General features: G+C 41.3%; 1 long non-coding RNA gene across 1 annotated transcript; it reads right to left on the reverse strand.

Moving 5' to 3' along the window:
* Nucleotides 1–1233: 1233 nt before the first annotated feature.
* On the reverse strand, nucleotides 1234–8297 carry LOC115460106. Its single transcript, XR_003940376.1, has 3 exons — nucleotides 8287–8297; nucleotides 5711–5712; nucleotides 1234–1342 (listed from the first exon to the last, which is right to left on the reverse strand). It is a non-coding gene; the product is annotated as an uncharacterized LOC115460106 (long non-coding RNA).
* Nucleotides 8298–8637: the final 340 nt, after the last annotated feature.

The following is an 8637-nucleotide window of genomic DNA, read 5'->3' on the forward strand; positions in this document are numbered from 1 at the left end:
TTAAGAAGATTAACGTAGCTAGTACTGTGCTTATACAAGACACTTGAATTTTAATTATTGTTGGATAATAAACATTCTGTTTTCGTTTTTCTACCTTGAGAAAGAACAAATATAAAACTGATCAAGACTGACAATACAGTCCTGAAATATACCTGCCTGTTCTTGTGATTTATTAATAGACATGGCAAATTCTAAACAGATGAGGGATTATAATCTTTTAGAATAGCATCTCTGTATGTATCATTGACATTCTCGGAATTAGTACATCTCCCCCTTTTGCACAGTCTGTCAACATCACTGCATGAGTTATATTTAACCTGGAAATGGAGCCTTTTATTTAGAAGACTGGAAGCTTGATTTCACAATTACATGCATTCCCTACTATTACAACTATTATATTTTTCCCCACAGGAATTATCATATTTTCAGTCTATTGTTGAAAACTTTTGTTGTGTCATAGCCCTATTATTACCCAATATAATTTTGAAATATGGAATATAATACCCATTTTGTGTGTTATTAAAAACAGTAAAAGAAGGTTGGTGAACAACAGTGGAACTATACCAACAGAGATTTTTAAGAGAGGTTTGTGGGGTGCAGTTTGTATTGGACATTTATCTGGAGGCATGAATGGTGTAGGTGGGATGTGTGGGGGTAGTTTTAATTTGTTCACAGGAGCATGTAGAAGTGTATGTGGATGTGTATATGGAAAGGTCTCATCATTGCTTAGCATGCGGCAGCGGCAAAGAAAGCAAATAAAATGTTATGTACTATTAGGAAAGAAATGGAAAACAAAATTGAGGACATTATAATGCCTTTGTATTGCTCCATGGTGCGACCACACCTCAAATATTGTGTGCAGTTCTGGTCACTGAATCTCAAAAAAGATATGGTGGAATTAGAAAAGCTATAGAGAAGGGCGACGAAAATAATAAAGCGGATGAGATGACTTCCCTATGAGGAAAGGCTAAAGCAGCTAGGGCTCTTCAGCTTGGAGAAGAGATGGCTGAGGGGAGATACGATAGAGGTCTATAAAATAATGAGTGGAATAGAACGGGTAGATGTGAATCAATTGTTTACTCTTTCCAAAAATACTAGCACTGGGGGCACACATTGAACCTACAAAATAAAACATTTAAAACGAATTGAAGAAAATATTTCTTCACTAAGGGGTATGTTTACTAAGGTGCATTAGCGTTTTAACGCACCTGTAAATTTAAGGCACGTTAAATGCTAACGTGCCTATACATTTCTATGGGTGCATTAGCGTTTAACGTGTATACACCGTTTACGCACATTAAAAATACTAACGTGCCCATAGCACCACTTAGTAAACAAAGCCCTCAATGAGTAATTAAACTCTGGAATTAATTGCCAGAGAATGTAGTAAAAACAGTTAGCTTAGTGGGGTTTAAAAAGAAAAGTCCATAAGCCATTATTAAAATGGACTTGGGGAAAACCCACTGCTTATTTCTAGGATAAGCAGCATAAAATGTATTGTACTGTTTTGGGATATTGTCAGGTACTTCTAACCTGGATTGGCCACTGTTGGAGACAGGATGCTGGGCTTGATGGACCTTTAGTCTGTCCCAGTATGGCACTACTTATGTACTGAGTGGTGTCGGTTTCCCCCTGGAGTCTTGTGGGGGGGGGGGGGGGGGTAGTGAGTGGTATGTCTGATGGAAGGGAAGCCCAACTCAGTGTGTGTGTTTAAAGAATAAGTTGGAGTAGAAAATGTTTCTAGTTGTGATTGACAGTAGAGGTAGAGTTTAAAGGTAATAAAAGTTCTTGTTTGTGTAAGCATATGGTCTTTGGTTCCCTTTACTCCCACCAGGACCATAGGAGGAGAGGGGGTATCCAAGAAAGGCCAGATAATCTAAGGCTGAATTGAGGGGGAGTTATTGTCAGCTAAATGCAGTAACTGGTTGAGAGGAGTGCTCTGGGTGGGCAAGGGGAGCCCAGCTCGAGAGTAGGAGCAAGGAAGAGCCTGTTCAAGGCCAGAGGGTGCAACCCAGTGAGGTGCAACTCTGGAAGAGAGTACAGACAGGAAGGGAGGAGTTTGCTGTTAACTACTATCGCTATCAGCACAGTCCAGAGGGATGGGTAATGGACTGGAGATGTTATATATTTTGTACATATCTCTGAGTTGCTATCAGGAGTTGTTTAAATAGTGGATAAGACAGTAACCAATAGTCTTGGATGGATAGAAACCGCTTAAACCGAATGCTGAATGTACATAAAGAGTTTGAAGTTTGGAGTTACTGCCGTTGCAGAGTTCAGTAAAGTTTTGCATAAAATCACAATCCCTTGGTGTGCTGAGTATTCTTTGAAAGAGAGAGTAAAGAGCTGCTCCTGGTCTGCTAAAGGATACTCAGGAATAAGCCCAACTTAACATTCTACGGACTATCCGGCCCAAACTCAAGTGAGAGAAGATTGGACTGTGAGTGGAAAATGAGTAAAGAGGAAGTGTATGTTTGTGGCCCAGGTCTTTTCTTTGAGAGAGAAAGGGAGGACTTAGCTGGTCGGCGAGACCTGGGTTACACGCACATATATATATATATTCTCAAGCATATGAGTGTATATGACTGTTCTGGTGGTGTAATATGCATTGGATTAGCAAGAGACAAGTTACCATCCACTTGGAATTCCTAAACATGTTTTATAATAAATGTTTCTCAGGACTGAACAGTTGATCAATAAAATTTCTCATTATTAAATAATGCACCCCTTTATTACTGCTGAGTTGTGATGTCATTTGTCTGTCTCCATCGGCTCAAACAGTTTATGAGATTGACTAATATCTGCAGTTTTCTTCACTTAACAAAAATACTTTTCTTAGCTAATATCACGGTCACTCCTGTCAAGTTTTTAATACATTTATTTTCAGTCATTAATTCACTTGTGGCAGCTAGCAGACATAATTTAGCAGATGGTGGTAAATTCTGTTCATGTGTTACATTTAGTATTTTGATAACCAATGCCAAAATTTAGACAATTCATCAAAGCACCATATGTAGTGCACAATGACCCCCTAAGATGTTTTGCATTTCAGATAAATTGGTGATGTTATTTTGTGGAGGGTTGAGGTAGAATTGTATGCTACATTTAAAATGTATATAAATTAATATTGCTCTTATATTTGATTTATATTCCATTATAATAATGTTATGTTTTGTTATATGGTTTGATATTTTAATGCATTTTTATCTGTAATATTGAGCCTTTTGTAATAATCAAGACAAGGAGTTCTTCCTGGATTGGAGGATTATACATTTTACTGAAATAATTAGCCACAAGCAGAAAGAAATGAGATTATATAGGGCTAATTCACTAAGGGGCTTTTTTGCTAAAGTGTGATAAGATTTATACTTTCTGCATATTAACAGCAAAAATTAACATGCAATAAGTGTAAAGCCTGTGAGGTAAATTCAGAGGGTATGTCATGCATCTGTCCTGTATTTACTGCACAGGACAGACAGTTGATGCACTTACTGCATTAAGGCATCCTTTTATCAAGCTGTGGTAAAAGGGGGCCTGCAGTGGCATCGGCATGAGGGTTTGCTGTGTGCAAAGGCCCCATGGGAGAATACCCAACTGACCGCATCTGGCTGAACTTTGCCCCCCTTACTACTGACATAATAGCACGGGCACTCAGCAGGTTCGGCAATACCCACTGCAAACTAGATACCTGCCCCAACTATCTTCTGAAATCCGCCCATGACCACTTCATAGAAGATCTCACTTCCCACCTAAACTACATGCTCCAGCAAGGTTTCTTCCCGAAGGAACATGGCAATATTCTACTCACCCCGATACCAAAAGACACCTCGAAAAAAGCAAATGAAATCATCAACTACACACCGATAGCAACAATCCTGCTGTCAATCAAAATGATGGAAAGCATGGTGGCCAAACAACTTACAGACTACATAAACAAATTCTCAATACTACATGAATCACAGTCAGGCTTTCGCCATCTACATAGCACAGAAACAGTACTCCTCACTCTCCTAGCCAAATTTAAACAGCAAATAGCAATAGGTAATAACATCCTCCGCCTCCAATTCGACATGTCTAGTGCATTTGACATGGTAAACCATATCATATTAATGAGACTACTTGCCAAGATCAGGATCGGAGGAAACACTCAAATGGCTTGAAGGTTTCCTAACCACAAGAACTCATCAAGTAAATTCAAAATCAAGCATATCACCACCATGGAAAGCAGACTGTGGAGTACCACAAGGATCACCTCTATGGCCGATCCTCTTCAACCTAATGATGACCCCATTAGCTAAGACCTTATCCAACCATGGCCTTAACCCTTTCATCTATGTAGACAATGTTACTATATACATTCCTTACAGATCCACCCCGACAGAAATCACTAATGAAATCAAGGCCGGCTTACACATCGTGGACACATGGGCAAAGGCATTCCAACTAAAACTCAACAATGAAAAAACACACTGTCTCATCCTCTCATCCCAGTACAGCACGGATAACCCCTTAACCATCAGCATCCCGGATCACACCCTCCCAGTCTCAGACAGCCTGAAAATCCTCAGTGTAACATTGGACCGCTACCTAACACTAGAGAGCCAAGTAAAATCCACAACAAATAGAATGTTCTTCACAATGTGGAAACTCAAACGAGTGAAACAATTCTTCCTGAGGGAAATATTTCGCAACCTGATACAATCAATGGTGCTAAGCCATGCTGGCTATTGCAATGGAATCTATGTGGGGTGCAAAGAACAAATCTTAAGGAAACTTCAGACCGCTCAAAACACGGCGGCAAGACTCATCTTCGGAAAAACATGATTTGAAAGTGCAAAACCCCTTTGCGGAAAACTACATTGGCCCACAATCAAAGAACGCATCGTCTTCAAAATCTGCACTACAGTTCACAAGATCATTTATGGCGAAGCACCGGGATGCATGGCAAACTTGATCGACCTACCAACCAGAAACACATCTGCATCAGCACGACAACACCTAAACCTCAACTACCCAAGCTGCAAAGGACTAAAATATAAATCAACTTACGCATCCAATTTTTCCTACATCAGCACACAACTATGGAACGCACTACCAAAAACCGTGAAAACCATGCAGACCCCCTCCAATTCAGGAAAAAAACTAAAAACCCACCTGTTTCAAAAGGCTTACCCCCCACCCGACCCAACATAAATGCCTGAACTCCGCGACACTACAACACCACAGTTTGTATTGATTACCAAACAATCTCATCTGTTCTTGTTTTCCTCTATGTGGTCCCACCACATGATCCTTTATGTGGTTCCTTCCACATGAACCTTCCTACCACAACTTTTTTTTTTTTTTTTTTTTTAATATTTATTAAATTTCAAAATAATACATTCACAATAATAAATGTACAGAAATCAGGTAATACATCCAAAGGATTAAAGAATCATCCATTATATTCCATGGATTTTCAAAAAAATATATCTTTTATACTTAGTCCACTATAAACGATCAAGATACAAGGTAATAATCATAAGAAACAAAAGAGTTTAAACACTCTTACAATACATAAGGAGGATAGAATCAAAAGTTTGCCTACGGATTCAACTCCCTAAAGATGCCTCCAAAGGTTGAATATCCCTGCTTTCTTTACTTACTAATAGGAGCTTCAATTTTTCTGGATCAAAAAAAACATAATGAACATTACCAAAAGAAACAAGACATCTGCATGCAAATTTCAACTTAAATGATCCTCCCAAAGAGAGAGTTTGAGGCCTAAGCCCTAAAAATTCTCGCCTTTTTTTTTGTGTAGATTTGCTGACCTCAGGAAAAATCTGTATCTTTGAGCCAAAAAATTGAGCTTCCCTGGATTTGAAGTAAAGGCGAAATATATTATTTCGATCAGTCTCAAATGCAAAGGTTACCAGGAGAATAGTGCGTTCAGTTATAGTCTCTAATGATGTTTCAAGAATTTGAGTAAGATTTAAATCTGAAGCAATCTCCAGATTCGTTTTAATTCCAGTAATATAATAAACTTTAACTATCGGAGGAAAAAGTTCTTTTGGAATCTTTAAGATCTCTAGGAAATATTTCTGTAACATTTCTAATGGAGGTAATAGAGGGCTTTTAGGAAAGTTTAAGAATCGCAAGTTGTTTCTTCTAAGTTGATTATCCAAAAATTCCACTTTCCTTTGGTCCCTTTCTTTCTCCATAAGAACATTGTCAACTAGAGTTTGTAATTTTTTTATTGCAATAGAGTTTAACTCACTTTTCTCCTCTTGCTTCGCCGTTCTCGACTCCATTAAATGTTGAGAATGTTTAACTTCCTTCACTTCAGCAGTCAATTCAAGTGAAATCTTTTGCAGGGAAACATTCATTGTCTGGATGGCATCCCATAGGGTATTCAATGTAACCGTTGCTGGTCTAATTAGTTCGCCGGATCTCGCTGGTGGAGGCGTCTGAATGGTAGCGGATACTCTCTCCACTCTTTCTGCCTTGCGCTCAGACGTTGCCGCGTCTGGCGTCGAAAATCCCACAGGGCCGCTACCAACTTCAAAACTATCCAAATGAAGTTCTCCTGTAGGGTCCGTCTCTCCACCCGGTCTCGGCGGCGCAACTCTATTAGGCAGGCTCAGCGATATCGCCTCCGCGCCAAGTTCTCCAGTAAGCTGTTGTTTCGGAGAGCCATCCTGGGCTGAAACTTGAGATCCCAACGCTTGTAGCCCGAAGACTTCCAAGGTAGGCTGCTTTAGCGATGTGGTATCCCCAGTGCTAGAAACGGCTTTAGCACCGATCTTTCCTTTCCTCTTAACCATAATTAAGGAAAAGGAAAAACGCCAGGCAGACCTTCTCGTGTCTCAGAGCCTCAAAACGCAGCTCCTCCCTTGGACGCCATCTTGATCCATCCCCTTCCTACCACAACTTAACCATTATTTGTATTTGTTTTACTCCGGAGTCTATCAACACCTCTCCGGTACCATGTAAGCCACATTAAGCCTGCAAATAGGTGAGGAAATATGGGGTACAAATGTAACAAATAAAATTTGTGAATTTTCTGAGTTGAATAGAAATGTGGAATTCATCGTTTGTGCAAATTAATGGAGAATTGCTGAGTGGTTTGTTATCTTTCTTTGTTTGCTCCAGTCTGAACCCTTTGACCCTCACATTTCTTGCCTTGCCTCCTCTGTGGCTCACCTCCTCAAGTCCTTGCCTACACTTGCTAGCTCCTCAGCTACACCCATCCCTTGCTCAGTATCTGGCCCCCCTTCCTTCACCAAACCCTCACTGTCCCCCAAACCCCCACTCTTCCCATTCTACATCCCTACCTGCTTGTCATCTGTCTCTCATTGTTGCTCTGTTTGTCCAGTACCAGTTTGTCTCCATGCTGTGTGCTCTGCTGTTAGTGTGTGAGCTGTGTGTTGTTGCTGGGAGAGTGAATGCTCTATGCTGCTGCTGCTGCTGTATGTGCGAGTACTGGTTGATGGTGCTGGGAGAGTGAGTGCTGTGTGCTGGTGCTGGGTCTCACTAAATGCAGTAGGTGGAGGAGTGCACAGTGGTATTACTGGACTTAGTCGGTTGCCTCTGAGGTGGGGGGACACCTACACGTCAATCATGGATGTGCTGAATGCTATTGTGGCTGTCACTTTTTCTGGATGTGGATGAGAGTTTGGAGGGGAAGCCTAGGAGGAGGTACCCTTATCTGAGAGCATTTAGTACTAGGACCTGCTTCCTGGACCTCAGTGACCAGCAATTCCTTACTAGGTACTGCTTTGATAGGGTTACCATACAACACTTCTGTGACCAGCTACAATCCCTCCTCTATGCCAGGATGCATAGGAATAAACCTGTGCCAGTCCACCTTTAGCTTACAGTCTCCCTCACCTTTCTTGTCACCAGCACTTTTCAGTCAGTGCTAGCAGTCAATGCAGACCTCACACCGCCTGCCATCTCCAACTGTCTTGCCCAGCTAATCAATGCCTTCCTCACCAACACCTCCCAGTATATTACTTTTCCCACTACCACCCAGGCTCTCCAGAACATCATGGCTCAGTTCTACATCACATACCATGTCCCCTCAGTCATAGACCTCATCAACTGAACACACTCAGACACCCCCCCCCCCCAGGCACACGAGAACACCTATAGGAATAGAAATATCACTCCATTAACGTGCAAGTTGTATGTCATGCACAATGGGGAGATTGTAAACATGTGTGCTTAGTACCCAGGGTCAACCCAGGATGCCTACATACTCTAGCACTCAGGAATCTACTGCAGGTTTGACTGAGGGGAGATCACTGGTGACTGACTTCTAGGTAAGCAGTACAGTGATTCCTAACCCCCATACCCACTTCTCTCTCCTAACGTCACCACACTCCATCCCTCAAGAAGCCCCCAGAACCCACACCCATGACACAAACTCTACAAGGTCCCCATACCAGAAAATACACACCTATGTCTATGATTCCTTTTCACCCCACATGACAGAGGCTACCTCCTACAAATCTGGCTCATGACTCCCATTGTCAACCCCCAAAATGAGGCGGAGGAGCAGTACAAAAAGAGCCATAAGAACACTCACACCCATCATCGAACGGATCTTTGGTGAGCTCAAAAATCGATTTAGATGTCTCCACCATTATGGAGGGG

The sequence above is a fragment of the Microcaecilia unicolor genome, chromosome 1, assembly GCF_901765095.1.
Source record: "Microcaecilia unicolor chromosome 1, aMicUni1.1, whole genome shotgun sequence".
NCBI classification, from domain to species: domain Eukaryota; kingdom Metazoa; phylum Chordata; class Amphibia; order Gymnophiona; family Siphonopidae; genus Microcaecilia; species Microcaecilia unicolor.